The following is a 23,113-nucleotide window of genomic DNA, read 5'->3' on the forward strand; positions in this document are numbered from 1 at the left end:
CAGGACAACGGTTCTCAGCTGGGACCTACAGTATCTTCCAGGGAACATTTAGCAATATTTGGAGATATTTTTGGTTGTCACAATTTGAGGTGGGAAGTGCTACTAGAATCTAGTGGGCAGAGGCCAGAGATGCTACTGAACCTTCTAAAATGCACAGGACAGCGCCCACAACAAAAATTATCTGACCCAAAATGACAACAGTGCTAAGACTGAAAATCTCTGGCATAGAAGAATCAGGAACTTTAACACTGCATTTACCTTTGCTCCTTCCTCCCCAGAAGAGAAGAAAATTAATTGTTATTTATGTCAAATTCTAGTATAATGACTGTCTATGTACCTGGCAGGTGGGGGACAATGTGCACTAAAAGGTCAAACTGCTCTATGGTTCTTGCTCTCTACATTCGACATCCATTTTGCCAGATTGATTCAGCCTGACTTCCTTGGAGTGGCTGAGCATTTTCCTCTCACACAGTTAATGAGTCAGAACACATGGGGAATAGAGTCGTCACTAGTACTACCATGCACCTATCATGCCGTGAACAGAACTTGAGTCAGCTAACAGAGTAAGGTCATACATTAGGTTTGGGGAAATGAGATAAACATATGTACTAATTCCTAACACAGCCTCCTAGGACACAGGAATATAGAGACCAGTAACAAATTGGACCTATGGAGAATGCAAATTCATGAGCTCTGCTTAGAAAGCTGCCAGAGCACACACACATACACACGCATACACACACAAAATGAAAGTTGAATCTATAGATGGTACCTATGTTCAGTTAAACACTGAGGTGCTGTGGTTTAAGCGTTCAAAGGGAAAAGAAAAAAACAGAGATCTTTTTTTTCTTTTTTCTTAAACTTAATTTATTTTTTGGCTGCGTTGGGTCTTTGTTGCTGCACGCGGGCTTTCTCTAGTTGCGGCAAGCGGGGACTGCTCTTCGTGGCGGTGCGCGGGCTTCTCATTGCAGTGGCTTCTCTTGTTGCGGAGCATGGGCCCTAGAGAATGCAGGCTTCAGAAGTTGCGGCACGTGGGCTCAGTAGTTGCGACGCACGGGCTCTAGGGTGTGTGGGCTTCAGTAGTTGTGGCGCACGGGCTTAGTTGCTCCGCAGTATGTGGGATCTTCCCGGACCAGGGCTCGAACCCATGTCCCCTGCATTGGCAGGTGGATTCTTAACCACTGCACCAGCAGGAAGTCCCCAAAGAGATCTTAAATACACCAGATGTATATTAAGGGGACAAAGGAAACCTTAGGGAAGGTGAGGACTGAAGTACCATTACCGCAATTTTCTAAATATTTGAAGAAGACAGGAGTGTTTCAAGCATCAAAGTCCAGGAAAGTGGTCAAGTGGATAAGTAAATTCTCCCTGCCTCCAAGATTATGGGAATCACAGTAACATCTCTTTCCACATTATGATAAAAGTGGAGTGGGTAAAAGAGATAGAGGCTGTGATACTGCAAAGAAAGGGTAAGAAAAAATTCTAGTTTCGTTATTAACTAGATCAAAGATAGTATCAGGTACTATCATAGAATCCATAGTAGTAGTATAGAATCCATAGTAGTACTGCTTTTCAAATATCTTGTTGTCATCTCTTACTATTAACCGAGAAAGGTATTTTCCCTAATTAGCCTGAATTTCATCACATACATGTAACTCATATTGATATGCCTGGAAAGGTCTTGCATATACTAAATTTTATAAATCAAACTTCATTCTTTATATGTAAAACTGAAGTATTTCAATCAATGGAATCCTAGTATGAATCATTCTTTTAAAAATCCCATCTTAAAAAAAAAAATCCCATCTTAATATATTTTTGTATAAAATCAAATTTTTATACTTGAGACAAGTGAATATATATAATACTTTAAAACACACAAAAATATGAATTAAATTTATCCATATTACTTTTCTTATTCCCAGACAGACTCACAATATTGAGTTAATAATAACTTGATCACAACATTTGCTGCACATGCTAAACAAACCAAATAACAAAGTTTGGCAACAGTCATGAAAATGGAAATCCCAATTTAATGCCAGTTTATTATTGCAAGATGAACTGTATCTCCTCAAAGATACGCTTTTCTTAGTCTTGGTTTAGGCTAACTTTGATCTTGCTGGGAAGGAATTTAAAGAATTTTATAGAAGGATAAGAATTTTACCTGGAAAAACTATAAAGAATTTGAAGAGCAGGCATGAAGGAAAAGCACTGAGGAGTCTGAAGAGGCTGAGACGGCAAGTTGTTTGGGGGAAAGAAGATCAAGAAGAGGTAGAGATGTAGTAGCTTAATGAGAAACAGGAAAGTCTGAGAATGAACAAAGACATATAAACAAAGATATTTAAATTGACAGGAAGTAAGTCTTCTTGGATGATATAGAATGTAAGCTACTCCCTTCATCCCAACAAAATCTTTAGGAATAGTTTGCTTTCATTCATCACCAAAAAAATAATGTTGGTATTCTATTTTTATGTTTTTTACTTGTTTTCTAGTTTGCAAGAACTCTTGAAGTACACTCCAAGGACAGACAATGGCAGTCTATGGAAGAACCATTTAACCGCCCTCAACAATTACATTATGAAAATATACAGGCTGTTAAAGTGAATGACAGAGTATTCTATCTCTTATTGAAAAACAACATATTTCTTCACGTCAACTAACCAGTTAGCAAATTGGTTAACATAAGGTCATAATGAAGCCAAGGATTATGGGTCTGGATCCCTATGCTCTATTAACTTTTCTATTCTGAATTCAAAGGCTATATGCCTATCTTTGGTAAACTGCCTTGCAAATGAGAGAAGCTGGATGGTCTGTTAATGGCAGACAAGAGAATATGAATACATGAAGGAAAGTCATCACTACTACTACTGGCAAAATTTAAAGTATATATCCCACTGATTTTGAATCTAGGGTCATATGAGGTTGTGGAAAAGGTCAAAGAACCTTCAACAGTTTGGAAAATTATTCTATTTCAGTCTCATGTAAATTTTCAAGAAAGTTCACCATGTAATTTTAAGTCTGAAACAAACTCAAGTGAATACTTTCCAAGTATAAATTAAGGACTATATTCATAAATGAATTACTACTTATGATGCAATTATCTCATTTTAATGATGCTTAAATTAATTAAACAATTTAACAGAGGAAAAGAATCTATGAAAGGCTTCCCTGGTGGCGCAGTGGTTGAGAGTCCGCCTGCCGATGCAGGGGACACGGGTTCGTGCCCCGGCCCGGGAATATCCCGCATGCCGTGGAGCGGCTGGGCCCGTGAGCCATGGCCGCTGAGCCTGCGCGTCCGGAGCCTGTGCTCCGCAACGTGAGAGGCCGCAACAGTGAGAAGCCCGCGTACCGCAAAAAAAAAAAAAAAAAAAAAAAAAAAAAAAAAATCTATGAAAAGCCCTGTTAATTGTTGACCATAGTAAAAGAGTTAAAAAAAAAATTTTTTTGTTTAAATTCCTCTCATGTTTAGATCTAACAAAAGCAATAATGTTAACATAAGTAGTAAGTAACATCAAATTCCTAATCATAATTGAAAAGACAGTACAAAATGTCTACTCTTTCCTATTTAACCATCTGGAACATATTAGAGACTCCCTGAAAGCAAGAAAAATCTGCAAGTATAATTACACTCAGGGACTATTAGCATGACATGGTTCAATAAATACTCCCAATAGGATCGGCTAATATAATAATTGGCACTAAAACTGGTGGATTTTCATTATTTGGCTATTTGTTCTTACTGACTAAATACTCAAGGAAACCAATAAATTGTCCTTTGAATAGAAAACAAACAAACAAAAACCCCACCCAGCAAGTGCAAAATATGACAGGTTGCAGAGGTAGAACAGAAGGGATAAGCAAAGAGCAAAGATTTGCGAACACCTGAGTTCAATTCATATCTTCCCTCCCACTTTCTCCCTTTCTTCCTTCCTTCCTCCAACCCCAATCTGGCATGACTATCTATCTGCTCTCTGGTCAAAGGTGACTTGGTTAGGGTTAAGAGAAAACTTTATATTACATCTTGAGTTGGCTAAATTCAGAGTCAACTGTAACAAGGGAAAACATTCAAAATTTACTCAACTCCTGATGGTTTTGGAGATTTAACATTTAGCTACCTGAACTGGAAAGGTTCAGCAAGGGAAGAACCCGACCAGTTAAGAGTTTTAGGAAGATAGCTCTGGCAGCTGAGCAATGGAATCAAGGGGTTGCTATGATAGTCTAATTCTGATATAATGAGCAGTTGAACTAATGCAGCAACAGCTGGGTTGAATGAGACACTGGACTATATCAACAAGAACTGGAGGTGAAAAAGAGAGTCCAAATTGTCTGCATGTATGAATTATGAAAGTAATTCATGTTTACTGTACAAGTCTAGAAAATACAAGTAGATGAAAATAATAAAATAAAAACCACCCAAAACTGTTCCATCTAGAGTTAATTAATGCAAACCTTTGTATACATATTCTTCTACAAATATAGATACACAGTTCTTTTTATAGTTTTAATGATTATGGTATCAGTGTACATTTGAAGAGCATCTTTTTTCACTAAATTTATATATATAACTTCTCATGCTATTAAATATTCCTCTACATTGCCTGTAAAATATTCCTCTGTGTGTATGTGTGTGTGTGTGTGTGTCAGTTTTTAAGCAGGGCAGTGGTGCAGGACTTTAGATTAGTGACAATTTTTTTGCTATTAAAAACAATGCTATGATGAGGCATCTTTCTGGCTAAAACTTTATTTACATCCAGGATTACATTCTCTAAAGAAGTTCTACAAACACCAAGTGACCTATCATGGGAGTTTGGATGTATGTTAAAGCCATTTAGCCAAGACTGAGTTTACAGGAGATGAGATGTCTGAGGGAGAAGCTAATGAATTCAGTTATTCAGTTAATGTACACATTAATTATGAATATGACATCCAAGTAGACCTTATCCAGCTCACCTCCAAAGTAGTGGGATATAAAGTTTTTGGAATCATGGACATGTTGATGATAATGGAATAGATGAGATGACCAAGGAAAAGTGTGAAGAGAGGAGAACGGATTACTATGGAAACACTCCCATATTTAAGGAGGGGGGCAGTTAAAGCTGGAAGATCAAGTAACAACAACAACAACAAAGAGAGACAGAGAGAGAAAAAAATGAATAAAGGTAAGAGGAAAACCAGAAGTTGAGAGTAGAGACCATAATGTCCAGTTTTGAGAATTTTTGAACCTGACAAAACAATCACAATCCCTTTAAAATACAACAAACTCCTAGAAAAGTACCCAAAGGTAGTCAAGAGTCCTTGCTAAAATAAACCCAGTGAGGCACAAATACTTCCCCACAAAGACACTAAGAATTCAACATATCCCAACACCACCACAATCACTGAACCTACATGATTTTTATGCTCAAGGTATCTACCACCCTCCCCCAACTTCATGCCATAAAGGTCCAAACAGTGAAGATTTTTACATAGGTTTGTGGGATAGAATTATAAAGGATTTTTGTTTGTATTTTTTTTTGGTAGGGTTTTTTTCGGGGGTGGGTGGTAGCGGGGGGGGGGGCGTGCTAAAACTGTTTTTCTCTCTTCAAGTTTTTGGCCAGTCCTAGTATCTAAGATTTATTATCACAGCAAACATGTTCATAGTTTCAACCTCATTTTATAAACTTTCCTAAGTATCTTTTTCAGAATTCACTTTCACAAACATGATTTCATTTTTTACCTTTTTCTTTCTACCCTCTGCTTATCCCTCAGGGACTAAGAGCTTTAACCCCAACAACTGGTTTCCAATGTTTCCAAATACCCACATCAATTGCTCCACTTGACCCAGCTCTAGTCAGGACGGCTCTTGCAAAAACCATAGTCCTCATATGCATATACAAGATGAGGTGTAGGAGATCAAAGTCTATTCTTACATCAGGTCACATTCTTCAGGCTGCCAGAATGTGCTTGCCTTGGAGGTGTTTTTAAAGACCAAGCTCATTCATTATTCCCTTAATTTTGGATATCATTTTATCCATTACAATAGCCTATTTCAACACCCTCTTCTTTCTTGTAGACCATATTCCTTCCCTTCCAAGGAATTCTTTATTCATTCTCATTTTCTTACCCCAGTTTTGTCATAGGAGTGATCTTTCCCTTCCATATTTTTATTATGTTGTTTTATTGGGAAGGGGCACTGGAAAAAGATGGAAAGAAATCTTATCCCTATATATACAATTTTGTTGATCAATATCAAATCATCAGAGCAGTGTACTACAACAAATTAAAACTGAACTGTCAATGAGCCACTCAAACAATTTTTCATCACATGTGAGTAAGGATGATGAGAGAAAGGGAAATGTATAAACAGCACATAGTGGTAGCAGTATTCACCCCAACTCACAAATCATCATTTCCATCCTCTGAAGTTCATTTTTTCTTTGTGCCTTTCCCTCTCTCTTCCCCATAAGTATAACCTAATGTGACAATAATGTTGAATAATAAGTATGTAGGCCATGTGAATACATGACCTCAGAAAGTGCTATTTGATAGAAATTTCAATATTATATATAATTAGAGCCATTATTTTACTTTTTAAAAACTGTCTGTTTTAGTAACACCTAAACCTAAAAGTAGGCTCTTAATATTTCAACACTGACCTGACAAAAGCATACTTTCCTAGTATCCCTGAAATCTTCACTAATGTTGAGGACACCTATTTCATTAATGAATGGGACACTTTTGTGGCAATGACAAATTTCTACCAGCTATCTCTTTGCCCTCTATCTAGACTTACTAGTCTAATACTTCACATTATCATCCGCCTCCCTTTGGGAAGCCATTCTTCATCCGCTATGGTTTGACTGAGTAACCCTCCTATATGCTCCCACAGAACCCTATGCTTCCCCCATAACAGCATCTAGCAAAGTATTTGTCTATGTATCTGTCTGGATCTGCCCCCACCCCAAGTGGACTATAAGTTCCTTGAGAGCAGGAAGGCTATGTCTTACTCACGGCTATATTTCCAGAGCCTAGGGCACTGCTTGGCATCAAGTATACTCTCAATACAGACAGTCAGCATTGCCCTCACCAGCACCATCAATTGCTCCTAGACTAAAGATTACTACAATCTTCTATATGGGAGCCAACATAATTTTCTTAGGGGATACCCTGAATCCGATACTGACCATACGCTGTATGTCAAGCAATATGTTACTTAATTTTATTTCTTCAAAATCTCTATGAAGTAAAAATAATTATTCTCCTTTACCAATGAGAAAATAAGAGCTCAGAAAAGATAAATTTCTTTCTTATAGCTACACAGCAAGCAGCTGAGGAAAGACTCATGCCTGTCTATCTCACTACAAGTGGAAGCTATTTCTACTATACTATCCTCCTTCCCCAGTACCTATGCTGAATCAACATATGTAATGATTCAAATATATTTTTCCTGCTATATTCTGTAATGTTAGATCCCCTCTGGGAATCAATAAAATGTCTGTGAAGTAGCTGGAAGACTATAAAGATGATGGGTTAAGCTTACATGCTCTGGAATTAGACTGACTATCTGAATTCAAATATCAATTGTGCTACATTCTCTGTGCTTCAATTTACTCATTTATAATATGAGGATAGTAGTAGTAGCTACAGTGTTGCTGTGAGGAATAAATGACAACATATGTGAAAGATTTAGAATAGAGCCTAGCACATAATAATAATACTTATAGCTAGGATTATTGCATTCTACTATGTATGTTACCTTATCTTCAATAAACATTAGCTATTAATATTTAATTATTTAACTTTACACAACGAAATTGTCAACTTTTTCTATGTCAGTGATTCTCAAACCTTGCAGTGCATCAGAATCATCTAAGAAGCTTTTAAAAACACCCACAGGCCCTGTATCCTGGAGTTTCTGGTCTGTGGGTCTGGGTTGGGCTCTAGAAACTATGCTTTTGAAAATTCTCTAAGAGGATTTCCTTTCCCTGAAATAAACTAAACTACAGATCTTAAAACATTTCTGGCATATAGCATTTTAAATTGCTCAATAAAATATAAAAATTACCCTTTTCAATGTTGGATATACCATAAAGAATGCAATAGGAAATCACTAATGTCGAGAATAAAAACAAAATCAACAGAACAAACAGAAAAGCAAGCAGTGAAGCTGCCAAATACTCCAGGGGGCATATGTGGATCTTGGTAACCTAGGAATGCGTGGAACCAAGGAAAAAGGCTCAGGCCTCCTAAAGTTAGATCAGAGACCAACAGACAATTCAGGTCCCAAGATAAATAATAATCCAGGAAAAGAATGAATTCAAACACCTTAAAAACACCTTAAAGGCAAACATCAAGGGCTTCCCTGGTGGCGCAGTGGTTGAGAGTCCGCCTGCCGATGCAGGGGACACGGGTTCGTGCCCTGGTCCGGGGGGATCCCACGTGCCGCGGAGCCCGTGAGCCATGGCCGCTAGGCCTGCGCGTCCGGAGCCTGTGCTCCGCAACGGGAGAGGCCACAACAGTGAGAGGCCCGCATACCGCAAAAAAAAAAAAAAAAAAAAAAAAAAAAAAAGGCAAACATCAAGGAAAATTTACCTCAACTTTAGCAAACACATGAGAATATGATGCCTGAATTCAGCTATACTATGTGGATATTCTTTAAAACCAAGAGTGAGAATTTTAAGTTAAAATCCAGGTTCACAGACCCCCATCTCCAAGCACATAGTAGAAGGAAATAAAAATCCTCTCTAGAGGAATGTACCCTGAACTCAACCTGAAAAGAATTTCCATAACTACACAGGGTTCCAATACAAAATGAGTTCATAATTCAGAAAGAAAATCACAAAACACACAAGTAAACAAGGCACTATAAAAAAAAGTCAGCAAAAATAAACAACAAGATTTGTTGCAGAAATATCCTGCAAAATTTCCAGTATTAGAAGAAATATCAAATATAGAACATTAAATATTCTTAATACATAAGCAAAAGAAAAGTCAATTGTAAACATCAGTAAGATTCAAGAGAATGTAAAAAATGAACAGGTAAATCTGAAAGAGAGCCAAATAGAACTGCTAGAACTGAAAAACATAAGTAAAATCACAATGTTAAATAACAACTAAAACATACTGAATGGAGTCAGTAAACTGTAAGACAGAAATGACAAAATCATCTACAAAGTCACAGAGAAATGAAATATACGAAAGAGAGGTTAAGAGACGTGGAAGAAAGAATGGAATGATCACTATCAGAAAGACTACGTTCTCTGATCACAATGCAAAGAAATAAAAGTCAAAAAGAAACATAAAACTGCCATACACTTGAAAATTTTAAATTATATCTCTAATAACTCACAACTCAGGAAATAATAACAAAAAATTTAAAACTAAGAATGAAACAATAAAGAAATACTACATTTCAAAACTATAAAATGTTGTGAAAGCTATACTCAGAGAATGTATTCTCATAAATGCTTTTATTAGGAAAGAAGAATGACTGAAAATTAATGAGCTAAATGTCTAACTAAAAAAATAACCACCCCAACTAAAGGAAAAGGGTGAAAAGGAAGAAATATTAAAGCATAAATTAATGAAATGGAAAAAAACACAATAAAGAGAATGATAAAACCATAAGTTACTTCTTTAAAATGAGTAATAAAATTCTTCTGATGAGGTCAAGAAAGAAAAAGATACATGTTAATTATTAAAAATGAAAAGGAGGGACATCCCTGGTAGTCCAATGGTTAGGACTCTGAGCTTCCACTGCTGGGGACACGGGTTCAATCCCTGGTTGGGGTACTAAGATCCTGCATGCCGCATGGTGCGGCCAAAAATAATAATAATAAAGTAAAATAAAAATGAAAAAATGAAAAGGAAAGTGTAACTATAGATAAAGCAAACATTAAATAGGAGGATATTATGGAAAATCTTTTACTAATAGATTCAAAAACTTAAATGAAATAGGTAAATTCTTAAAAGCTATAACGCATTAAAACTAACCTAGGACATATTGATATAAATAACTAAATAAATAAATAAGTAAATGGGAGAAGAATTCTTCTTACAGAAGAATTCCAAAAAATATATGAAACTCCTCCTCTTTCTATGAGGTGAAGCTTAATTTACAGACTTGTGACTTAGGAACTCTTTTCCAAAAAATTAAGTAGGGAAAAAAGAATAAGGACTTCATAGTGGAGAACCGTGGCAATACTACTTAATCACATGATGAATGTTAATTTAACATCATCAGTGATGTGGTGGATATCATGTACCCCCTGAAATGGTGTGATGAGAAGGGCACTTCTCCTCTATGGTATTCTTCTCATAATCTCAGTCTGATCATGAGAAAAACATGAGACAAACCCAGATAGAGAGATATTCTATAGCATACTTGGTCAGTACTCCACAAGACTGTCAAGGTCATAAAAACAAGGAAAAACTAAGGACTTCCCTGGTGGCGCAGTGGTTAAGAATCTGCCTGCCAATGCAGGGGACACGGGTTCGAGCCCTGGTCCGGGAAGATCCCACATGCCGTGGAGCAACTAAGTCCATGCGCCACAACTACTGAGCCTGCGCTCTAGAGCCTGCGAGCCACAACTACTGAGCCCACATGCCACAACTATTGAAGCCCGCATGCCTAGAGCCCATGCTCCGCAACGAGAAGCCACTGCAATAAGAAGCCTGCACACCACAAGGAAGAGTAGCTCCCGCTCACCACAACTAGAGAAAGCCCGCATGCAGCGACAAAGACTCAATGCAGCCATAAATAAATAAATAAATAAATGTATTTTTCTAAAAAATAGTCGTTATATCCTTACTAGACACTTATATCCATCATACCCTTATTATACCCAAACTAAGAATCCCAAAAAATATAGCTAGTGAAAGATACTGTTATTAACAAATGAATGGAAAAGTTATCTATCTGAGCTTATGCTAGGAATACAAGTGTGATTTAACATTACAAAGATATAAATATTATTCACAAAATTAACAGATCAAAGGAGAAAACCCAAATGATCATTTCAATAGTTACTGGTAAAACATCTGATTAAATTCAACATTCCTGATAAAAGTTTTAGAAAAATCTTTAAGATTTTTAAGAACCACCTTACTGTATAAAGGGTACTAGAGGACCCAGAAAATATTGTAGATAATTGTGAAATATCTGAAGCATACACTTTAAAATTAGAAACAAGACAAGGACACTCATCAATCACCACCTCTATTCCACTTGTACAGGTCTTTCTAGCACAGTATATATAACAGGGGGTGAAAGAATTAGTATGGAAGAAACACAACTTGGCCAGAAGATGGGAAAAGAGAAACAGAGATGATCATATATAGCAAGGTTTTGTGGGCCAAGCCTGAAAGTGGCATATATTACTTCTACTCACATTCTACAGACTGGAAATCATTTAAGTGTACATTCCTAATGCAGGGGAGGTGGAAAATACAACCTAATTCTGAGCCCAGGAAGAAGAGGAAATTTTTAGTGTACATCTAGCCACCCTGTGTCACAAACCAAACTGAAAAATAATTTAGCATTAAAACTGAATGTGCATATACTCTGACCCAGCAATTCTACTCCTAGGTAGAGATGCTTCTGTGCATGTATACCACAAGACATCTGTAAGAATACTCATTGAAGTATTGTTCATAATAGAAAAAACAAATGTCAATTAATGATAAAACAATTCATCACATATTCATATCTAGCCATGAAAATAAATGTCCTACAGAGCAATGTAAATGAATCTTAACTAAAAGTAGATCTTAAGAAGAATACATACAATATACCATTTTTATAAAGTTCAAAAATAAATAAATCAATAGGCTATATTACTTAGGTATAGATATATATGTAAAACTTATATTTTTAAATTAAAAAATAAAACTCACAAAATTCAGTATAGTGTTTACATTTAGAAGGAGACAGTAAGAGGGATGTGTTGAGATAGGTTTACACTGGGAGTTTCCATTGTATTGGTAAAATTCCATTTCTTAGGCTGGTATGCACACTACTGCTTGGTTCATATTAACATACTAAACAATATTTTTATATCTGCTTTCTAATGGAGGGCAAAAAATTTTTATTAAATGGACTAAGGAGATTACAGAACAGTATTTTATGGAAAATAACCTAAATATTTTCAAATATTCAAATAACCCTTCTTATTTCCTTATTAACCAAAATACATTGTCTTGCTTACCTAGAGAACTACTATTCAAGAAACTACTAGTTATCACATAAATGTAGTAAAGAATTTAGAGTTTATTTAAAAATTGTAAAAAAAAAAAATTGTACCAGTTAACCATCAAATTACTTGTTCCTATTCTTCCCCAATCATATGGCCATTCAGTAAATTATAATTAACATAACAACTGACAGCTCCATTGAAGTCTCAATGCTCTTCCTAAATTTTAATTGTAGTGGGTATTTTTTGAAACTACAGGAGTAGTAACAATGAACAATTAAGGGGGGAAGACATAATAACTCTAAGCAAGATTAAAGTACATGCAAAGGAAGGAATACTTGTGTTCTGACCTCTTGGGTAAAGGTGGGAGGAGGGAGGAGTTGTTTTCCCCAGAATGATCTCCAGAGGAATTCCAATTAATAAAACTGTCAGGGAATGAAGTGGTATTAGGGATGTTCAGGAGCTATTAAATCCTTTTCTCCCAGGATTGTGTAAAGTGCACCTTCACTGACTGATTATAAATAAAGTATTATTTTTTAAAATATTGAAGCTATAGAATTATGGAAAGTTTTCCATGTATATTGCATGATATTTTAAATATTCCATCTCTGGTAACTTTGTGACAAACCTTAACAATACCAGATATCATTTTTGTATTGCAAGATGGTAACTTGTAATGAAACCCTGAAAACATTGACAACTTGTTAAGAAAATTATGACTTGATGAAAACTGAGGTACCCGATATTAACTGAGGTACAGAAAATACAGTTTTATTTCAGTAATTCAAATTCTATGCATATCATTAAAACTGCTATAAATGCAATCCAAAGAAGAAATTTACCATGGCAGTGAAAACAGTAAGAGGCAATAAGGTTTGGAGAAGAGAAATTTGAATGGGGCTTGAGAAGCAGGCACAGGAAGAAATACCACCATTCAAAGAAGCTCCTGTCTGGAAAGAAAGCAAGAGAAGGTAGGATCAAGTGCAATGACAACAGTAGGAATACTTGGCTCTGGACCAAGAAACATCCCAATTAATGCCACTCTTAGGACTATGGACAAAGCAAAGTGAAATGAAAACAAAGGCACACATCACACATCACAGTGTGATGACAAAATAAAGAATGACCAAAGGGAAATAACAGATAATTTCAATGCTACCCTCAAGAAGTGACCAACATTTTCATGGATTTTTGAGACTGATAAACTAAAGAGAATGGTGAGTGAAAGAAAAAAAGGTAAATTATACAACTGACTGATGTTACAGTTGCAGGTCATATAAAAATGATTATATATAATAAGCAGATTAAAGGGTTGTGTATAAGTTATAAGATATCCAAATTAAAAAAGTTTTATTTTAAAACATGTAGTACAGGGCTTCCCTGGTGGCACAGTGGTTGAGAGGCCACCTGCCGATGGAGGGGACAGGGGTTCGTGCCCCGGTCTGGGAAGATCCCACATGCCGCGGAGCGGCTAGGCCCCTGAGCCATGGCTGCTGAGCCTGCGCGTCTGGAGCCTGTGCTTCGTGACGGGAGAGGCCAGACAGTGAGAGGCCCATGTACCGCAAAAAAAAAAACAAACAAACATGTAGTACATTTTAGCCATAGTTAAGCATCCAACATGTGGAGCTTTCTGCTTGCCCCCATTAGCCCCATTATGTAAAACATTTCAAATACGATCTGTAGGAGCTTAAATCTGATATCTGCCATAAATCCTTCCCAGAAAATAGGAATACCCTTAAATACTCTCTCACTTTGAACTTCTACAGTTTTCATTGTCTTTGTCACAGTAGATACTAAGAGATGATTTACCAGTAATTTCATGTCTGATATCTTCAAATATTAAATTTCACACTATAAAGTTTATAATAAAAGTATGCTGGTTTCACCAAGTAGAATAAAATTTCTTAATAAGAAGGTACTATATTTTATGCCTCAGAGTAGAATATTAGAATATTATAGTACAGTGATATAGAAACTTTTACCATCTTGAACATCCCTTGAGTCATATGTGTATAACATTCATCATATTCTACCTGCCCATTTTCTATATTTCCACATCACTGTCAAAATTAACAACATCATTCTTATGGCACCAGACTGCCAATTTAGACAAAATTAGTATATCTCTCTCATATTTGTCTCCAACATTAAATCACAAAGTTCTGTCAATTCCTTCATCAATCTCTAAGAGATCTGGATTCTCTTTCTATTTATAAATCTTTGTACAGGTTCTCACATCCCATGCTTAGGCTTAGAAACCACTGAAGTCCCTTATACATGCAGAACTGTATCTTTAAGAAATGTTTCATTTAATTACTTCCCGCCTAATTAACTCTCAGAAGTTTTTTTTTTTAATTGCCTAGCTAAACAAATATAAAATGTATATTCAAGGTCCCCCTTCAGTCTTTCCCTGTCTTTCCTTCTCCAAGCCTCTCATAAGGTTTTGGTATTCTACTTATTGAGATTATGCCCCAACTCCATAGATAATGCATAGCTGTACACTTTCTTCAAAATTTGATCGAAATTCATATTCTTGGGCTTCCCTGGTGGTGCAGTGGTTGAGAATCCGCCTGCCGATGCGGGGGACACAGGTTCGTGCCCCGGTCCGGGATGATCCCACATGCCGCAGAGCGGCTGGGCCCGTGAGCCATGGCCGCTGCGCCTGCGCGTCCGGAGCCTGTGCTCCGCAATGGGAGAGGCCACAACAGTGAGAGGCCCACGTACCACCAAAAAAAAAAAAAAAAAGAAATTCATACTCTTTAAGAATACTTGCCTTTAACCTCATTCTGCTCACTGTTTCCTGAAAATTTTCTATTATATATTATGTAATACTTGTTCATATGCTTTGTTTTCCTATGCTGCACTTAAATATAAAAATTATATTATACAAATATATTCCTGGCCATAGCTATGCATGTTTCTTTTAAATTTTAACTTGTTAATATTCCTTATACTAATTTCAATTTTTTTCATAGCTAATTTCATTTACAAAAATACTACGGAATCTTTTTCCCCCACTGAAATTAATTACTTACTTGGTACCTATGAGGTTAATTTTACATGTCAACTTGGCTAAGCCACAGTGCCCAGATATATGGTCAAACACCAGTCTGGATGTTGCTGTAAAGAGTTTGTTTGTTTGCGGTTTTTTTGATGATGTTAACATTTAAATCAGTAGACTCTGAATAAAGCAAATTATCCTCCACAATGTGGGTAGGCCTTATCCAATCAGTTGAAGGCCTTGAGAGAAAAATAACTGAAGTCCCCCAAGGAAGAGGTAATTCTCCTTGGAAACTGCCTTTAGACTTGAGCTACAACATCAACTCTTCTCCAGGTCTCCACCCTGCCAGCCTGCTCTGCAAATTTCAGACCTGCCAGCCCCCATAATTGCATGAGCCAACTCCTTAAAATCAATCAATCAATCAATCTCTCTCTTCTCTCTAATACACACACACACACACAACCACACACACACACACACACATCCTATGGATCCTGTGTCTTTGGAGAACCCTGACTAATACACTGCCCCAGAGTTTAAAGTCTTGTTTGGTGACTATAGGGGACACAAGGCCAGGTCCCTCATGTCCCTCAATCAATTTATTCATTTAAAAATATACAGTGTCTGCTGTGTGCTACATTCTGAAGATTCAAAGTTGATCTGGATCCCTATCCTCAAGAACTTGGGGGTCGGGGAAGTTTAGCTGAAGAAACAAATAAGATAATGCAATAAATATCATGTTTTGAGCTCAGGATACACTATTCATGGGAGCACAGGGAAGGGACACATACATAACTAAAGCTTCTGCATCAATTGAATCTTAACTGCCTATTAACTAAAATATTGTTCATCGTATAATCACCCTTGGAAATAAGTTACATACTGTAAACATATAGAAATAGAGTAAAAACATTTAAAAAGAACAGAATGTGAAAACAAACACGATACAAATACTACATTAATATTCCTTTGAAGTGATTACTTTGTAAGAACTCAGGGGCTTCCCTGGTGGCGCAGTGGTTGAGAATCTGCCTGCCAATGCAGGGGACACAGGTTCGAGCCCTGGTCTGGGAAGATCCCACATGCCACGGAGCAACTGGGCCCGTGAGCCACAACTACTGAGCCTGTGCGTCTGGAGCCTGTGCTCCACAACAAGAGAGGCCGCGATAGTGAGAGGCCCGCACACCGTGATGAAGAGTGGCCCCCTCTCACCGCAACTAGAGAAAGCCCTCGCACAGAAACGAAGACCCAACACAGCCAAAAATAAATAAATAATTTATGAAAAAAAAAGAACTGAACTGGCTAAGGAATCTTAAAAGAGTAAGATTTAGAATGTTGAAGGATCTTGTTCCAGTTTGAAAAGCCAATCTGATTAACTGGAATTGGAAAGACACACATAGAATCTCACAGTTCATAAATCTCAAGCATACTATGTAAAATGAATATTGTAAAATGGGATTAGTCTTTAGTTCTTTGAAATGTATATTAAATTATAAAATCCTTATTCTGAAAGCATCTTAAGTATATATGAAAAGTGATTGAAATTTAAGTTCATTTAAGGATACTTCCAATGAATTTGCTGTACCTTTTACACTTGCAACTATGCTACCTTACATTACCAAGTAATATAAAAATTCAGGAACTACGTTCACAATGTAAAATATGACCACTGAAATTAAACATTAAAAAAAAATTAACTTAAGAATAATAGGCTCCTCCTCATTAGGGAGGACACCCACACCCTTCCTCTCCCAGTGTGCATCTTTGCCTTGCTTCCATCTTCACTAAACAAACTGTTTCTCTGTGTGCTCTCCCACTTGTGGTTGTGCTATGTCTCTAAAAATAAACTTTAGGGGCCCTCCATATAGATTCCCTCTAAGAAACTATATAACTAGTATCACACTAATATTTCATGAAATAATTGGAACAAATTATGAGAGATCTCTATCACACCCATAAAAGCTTTGTATTCAAATACCTTGCTGCCCAGCTGAAAGCCTCAACAATCTCTGTGCAGACTCTGTAAGGCTAAAAAGGCCCTAAGAAATCAAGATGCCACAAGAGCCCCAGAGGGACCCCTGTTAATTTAACAAGGATTAAACTATTGTACAATATTCTTGTGTAAGTCACTTAACTTCTAGGAGCTTCAGTTTCCTCACCTGTGAAAAATGGAGGTTGGTCACTCAAGATTCTATAGAAAGCAAAGCAGATTTACCTTCATTATCCCTTCAGAAGGCAAGAAGCTTCAGAAGCCTTATAAAAATGGTTTTGAACCTTGTTTGGGTGATGGACAGCTTTGAGACTTCAATAAAAGCTAGACACTTCACTCAAAAGAATTTTCACATGTACAAAACTTTGTACAGAGTGTCAGGAAAGTTTAATGACCCTCTGAAGTGGTCCATGGAACTCAGAAACTTCTGTAAGTTTAAACAGAATTCAATAAATTGGGGACATGTTAATTAGTTTGAAAACAAAGCAGTACTTTGTACCTAAATCTTTTGGTTTTTTTAAAAAACAAATTAAATTTATTTTAAATTTCAAATAATAGTAAAGAGGAATCGATTACTTTTATGACTACCAAACAGAAACGTGGTTTTGAAGAACTGAAAACTACTAGCTTAGATAATTAAACTATGCTGGTAAATCAGAGTTCCAGATAAGTGATACCCGAAACCATTATGATTGTATGTCAATCTCAATTCTAATGAACCAACTGTAATAAAAATATTTACTTAGAATTCCACATTTAAACAAACGCGTTCCTTTTGATCTTCTTTATTTGGACAATCCATTTGGAGACAGGCATTTAATAAAAATATAAAGTAAATACAAAATATTTACTTGCTAAAATGGCTTAAATTTCTGAAAGATTAAATAGCAATCATGTATTTTAAGAGTTAAACACAGTCTCATCACATCATAATTTATAATTAAGATGAGTTAAGGCTATTGAGCTACAACATAAATTTGCTCATTATTTTATATTGCTAAGAAAAAAAATGTTAAGTTTTCCAATGTAAAAGGAAAGAAAGTAGAGGGGCCTGACTTATCACTAGGGAAAGAAGAAACAATTATACAATTCTGTAGAGATTAATTAAATACATGCAACTAATACTGGTGTTAAGGTTTTACAAATCATCTACAGAATAAGCCAAACAGATACTAATATCTGCTCTCACAATAGAGGTTCCAATGTGTAGATTTTTTTTGTGCAGACTGCCCTTAGGATTCCTCTTGTCTAAAATGGGTCCCTGGGGAACTAGCAAGAAGAAATTCTATGATTATTTCCTGATGCAATAAAAGGAGAGGCCTATGCAGTACTAAATTTAAGGAAAATAATGACTCTGCTCCAATTGTAATGGCAATATCCCTAATCAGGAATATAAAAGCAAAATGGCCACAATTTCTGGTATATCCCTTTTTTGTATTTTTAGTTAAACAATATTTAACTTTATTTAATTTTCTTAAGGAAGTCTTTCTCATTAGCTCATGAAGTCATAAATTGGATCTTTTTATTATAAATTACAGTTTGTACAATTCACAAAAGAAAAACATTTACACACATTTATATACCCCACTTACAGCAATATGGATTCTGGATTCTCCAATGTTTCACTTACAGATTACTCGGGGATTGTGAATATACCACTGTGCTTACTTGAATAACTGCACATTTACCAGGAAATGAAGCAAATATCTGGAATTTAGTCTACAGTCATCCTTATGAGCTTAATTTATCTTCTAGATTCTCACCTCTGTTTATCAAAGAATGGTACACTTATTAAAAATCACAAAGATAATCAGTAGCAGAGTTAAATTAGAATCTAGATTTAATGCTTCTCTCCTCTTCAGTTGTTTCTTTAGTTTCTAAGAAGTCCTACTTAGAGCTGCAGATATATTGGGCAAGACCTTACAGGGCAGACTTCATAAGTAAATGCCTCTATGCCTGACAGCATGATTCGCCACTAACATGCTTTTGTGACATCAGGTATAGGACAACTTCTTAGGATCTCAGTTTTTACTATCTGTAAAATAAGGATACTGGAGCAGATGATTTCCAAGGTCATTTCCAATTAAAATACATAAGTCTACATTTATGGAAGTCTATGAATGAGTAACAGAATTAGAGATCTGCAAAATAAGGATATTGGAGCAGATGATTTCCAAGGTCATTTCCAATTAAAATACATAAGTCTACATTTATGGAAGTCTATGAATGAGTAACGTAATTAGAGTTAAGTCCATTTGAGACTACAATCACAGTTATGTATGTAGGATTAGAAAATGGCAAAGAAATGTGGAAAAAATACAAAGTTTACATTTAAAGTTTCCTTTCACAATTTAGGTTTGGACTTATGACTGAAAAAGGCCCAGAAAGCCTACCACTTTTATCCAAATCCCCAGCACCCTCCTTTCATGATGCCACTATTCTAATATCCACAAGGAGTACAACCTAAGAGTACGCTTTACTCCAAATATAACCATTCCCATACCTGGTCCAAGATGAACCGATCCAGTCCATCTATATCAGGGGTTGGCAAACTTTTCTGTAAAGAGCCAGATAGTAAATATTTCAGTTTTTACAGGCTATCCAGTCTCTGTAGCAACTACCCAATTTTGCCTTCGAAGTGCAAAAGCAGCCACAGACTATACATAAATGAATGAGCATGGTGGCTATGGTCTAATAAAACTTTATTTACAAAAAAACAGACTGTGGGCAGGATTTGGCCCATAGGTTGTAGTTTGCCAACCCCGGTATAGATCACACCAAGAAACAAGATGGTATAAACCAGGTATTTTAAAATTTTCAGAGTACTTTCACAGCCTAGAATAAAAGAGAACATGATACAGTAGGAAGTACCAATGCAGGTACTCAATACATACTAGATGGTTAATAAATATACTTTTCCTTTCTCTTCTCAACAGTGCCATCCCAAACTTACTTCTAGAAATCACTCATTTTGGCCCTCTGACAAGAGATGGCCCTTGATTCTTCTTGGTCCTGGCAAATATGCTCCTGGTACACTGTACCAAGATTTTAGTGCTCCTTCATTCCTCCCTGCCTCCCCCCTCCAAGCCACATTAATTCAAAGATGCAACTTCCAACCTTATCCATCTGGGCCTCAAATGTCAGTATTACTCGCTGTTGGCCCCGGGAAGGTGTAAAGAAATAGAGAAGAGAAAGAAGAGGATAGAGAGAGTGTAGATTCAGGTGGAGGACAGGTGAGCAGTAGCATTACCTCCCTTTCCTGACTCTAAAAAGGAGACAGGTGCTAACCTACTGTTAATTTAAATGAAAACACTGTCTACTCTAGTGGGAATAAAGAACATTCCACTTTATGCTAAGTGCTTCCTAATGAAAGAACTCAGTTCCAACAGGAGGAAAATAAATGACAGTAAGCTTTTTTTCTTACACTTTTATCTAGATCACTCTACCTCCAGCTGTGACGTTTTTAAAGCTCCAAGGAGTTTCTACTAGTAACCATGGTTACTGCTTCAATACAGTACAGAAAAAGTAGGAGGGAATAGCAATTTGAGGAGAAAAACAATTTTCTTGATTTTCATCAAATGAAACTAGGTAAAGTAACAAGAGATAGATAGGCTGATGGCTGGGCAAGGGCCTCAAGACTGTTATCGAGGTGCTTGATCTCTCAGCCCCACAGGTCTAGTACCTCAATGGATCATTTTATCTTATCCAAGAATGGTCACCAAAAGCTAATTTAGTCATTTACAATGAACAGTATCTTATAAACTTAACGAATATTCTTGCCAGGAAGTCTGTCAATTTGCTTTCCAGCAGAGCAGTTTACTTGGGAAAAACAAATTAAAAGCACAAGGTTCCTTAGAAGTATATGATTCTGATCCTAAGAAGGTACCTATGGTTTTAACATAAAGCTGCCCACCTAATTCTTCTCAACCTTTGTTAGTCATAAAGGTTTTCATCAAATGTTCCTCTTTTCAAGCTCCTTAGCAACCTTCTCAAGTTAATTAAATAATTCATACATACACAGGGCCTATCATGTTTCCGGCACTGTATAAGACATTGGATACAGCACAATAAAGAAAAGAGACACAACTCATGCCTGTATGGAGCTTACAATCTAATGGAGAACAGACATTAAATACACAATTGCAAATTGTGTTAACGTGCTATGAGGGAAAAAAACCTAAATGGTATTTACTGGGATATCAAGAAAAATATTCCAAATAGTAATAATGGGAGCCACCTTTACTGAGCCTTCACTAAGTGCCAGGTAGGGTACATTCTTAAGTTGATATGCTTTGTCTCATACATGTCCCAGAACAATGTATAAGAAAGGTAGAATTATTCCTGATTTGCAGAGGAGGAAACTGATGCATGGGAGTCTGGTCACTTGCCTATATCTACCTGATTCCAGAACCTGTTCTTTTTCTTACCCACAATCACACATCTTGCCTCCCACATATCCTAACACCACTATTAATTATTAAATTTTACTTGAGTTCTTTCTTGCTCTACCTCTACAATTAACTGACTCCATGTTTAAATCATGTCATTTCACCTCTTGGTCATTTCCCAAAATGGAACAGAATTACATGTTACTAAGGTCTTCCTGGCTTTTAAACTCTACAGTTTTATTATTTTTTAATATAAATTTATCTATCTATCTATCTATTTATTTATTTATGGCTGCATTGGGTCTTCGTTGCTGTTATCTATCTATCTATCTATTTATTTATGGCTGTGTTGGGTCTTCATTGCTGCACGCCGGCTTTCTTTAGTTGCAGCGAGCAGGGGCTGCTCTTCACTGTGGTGCACGGACTTCTCACAGCAGTGGCTTCTGCTGTGACAGAGCACGGGCCCCAGGTGTGCGGGCTTCAGTAGTTGTGGCACACGGGCTCTAGAGCGCAGGCTCAGCAGTTGTGGTGCACGGGCTTAGTTGCTCCACGGTATGTGGGATCTTCCCAGACCAGGGCTCAAACCCGTATCCCATGCATTGGCAGGTGGATTCTTAACCACTGCAGCACCAGGGAAGTCCCTAAACTCTACAGTTTTATGATTACATTACTTAAATTTTTTTCCATACCAGCATGTACACCTATCATATTTTACAGATCGTATGGTATAATTTAGGCAATTATCTAAATTTGAACAATTCATTAATTAATTGCTCCACAAATAATCACTGGTCACCTTTGTGCCAGGTATTCTTCTAGGTGTTAGAAATATAGTAGTAAGCAAAACTGTTAAAAATGCCTGCCATGGTAGCACTTATAATTTAGTGGGAGGAGACACATGATAAATAAAATAAATAAGTTAATATAGTATGTTAGAATATGGTAAGTACTATGGAGAAAAATAAATCAGGGAAGAAGTATAGGAATTGCTTATTCCCCCATGCCTATTATGAGCAGGAATTTGTTAGGAACTAAGGCAAAAAAGATAAGCAATACCTGAGTGCCTGGCCTTGACCTGATCCATCTGGGTAAACACAAATATAAGGAATTCTAGAAAAGACAAAGTACAATGGGAACACACAGGAAAAAGCCACAAAGCAGAAGGAACGAGCTGCAAACTGGATTTTGCTCTTACACACACACACACACACACACACACACACACAAACAATCAAAAAGGAAAAAGATCATGTAAAAAAGAATAGGGGCCCTATATTTTAAAGCCATGTTTCAAAATTTTACAAAACCTTATTGATAACTGTTTTTTTCCCCAAACATCTTTATTGGAGTATAATTGCTCTACAATGGTGCATTAGCTTCTGCTGTATAACAAAGTGAATCGGCCATACGTATACACATATCCCCACATCCCCTCCCTCTTGCGTCTCCCTCCCACCATCCCTATCCCACCTCTCTAGAAGGTTTCAAAGTACCGAGCTGATCTCCCTGTGCTATGCAGCTGCTTCCCACTGGCTATCTATTTTACATTTGGTAATGTATA

At 36.6% G+C, this 23,113-nt stretch overlaps 1 protein-coding gene across 10 annotated transcripts in view; it reads right to left on the reverse strand.

Moving 5' to 3' along the window:
* The window catches only part of NCOA1 (nuclear receptor coactivator 1), a 260,566-nt gene that overhangs the window by 132,867 nt on the left and 104,586 nt on the right, over positions 1–23,113 (reverse strand). For 2 of the 10 annotated variants that reach the window (XM_067007985.1, XM_067007983.1), the window contains exon 3: positions 2,168–2,310. The exons of 7 other annotated variants lie outside the window; for them this stretch is intronic. The gene's annotated coding sequence lies outside the window, so the exon portion shown is untranslated. Of the gene's footprint in view, positions 1–2,167; positions 2,311–13,015; positions 13,091–23,113 lie in introns of those variants that run through there. One more of the 10 variants, XM_067007986.1, reaches the window with a different exon arrangement.

The sequence above is a fragment of the Kogia breviceps genome, chromosome 11 (assembly GCF_026419965.1).
Source record: "Kogia breviceps isolate mKogBre1 chromosome 11, mKogBre1 haplotype 1, whole genome shotgun sequence".
Lineage (NCBI taxonomy): Eukaryota > Metazoa > Chordata > Mammalia > Artiodactyla > Physeteridae > Kogia > Kogia breviceps.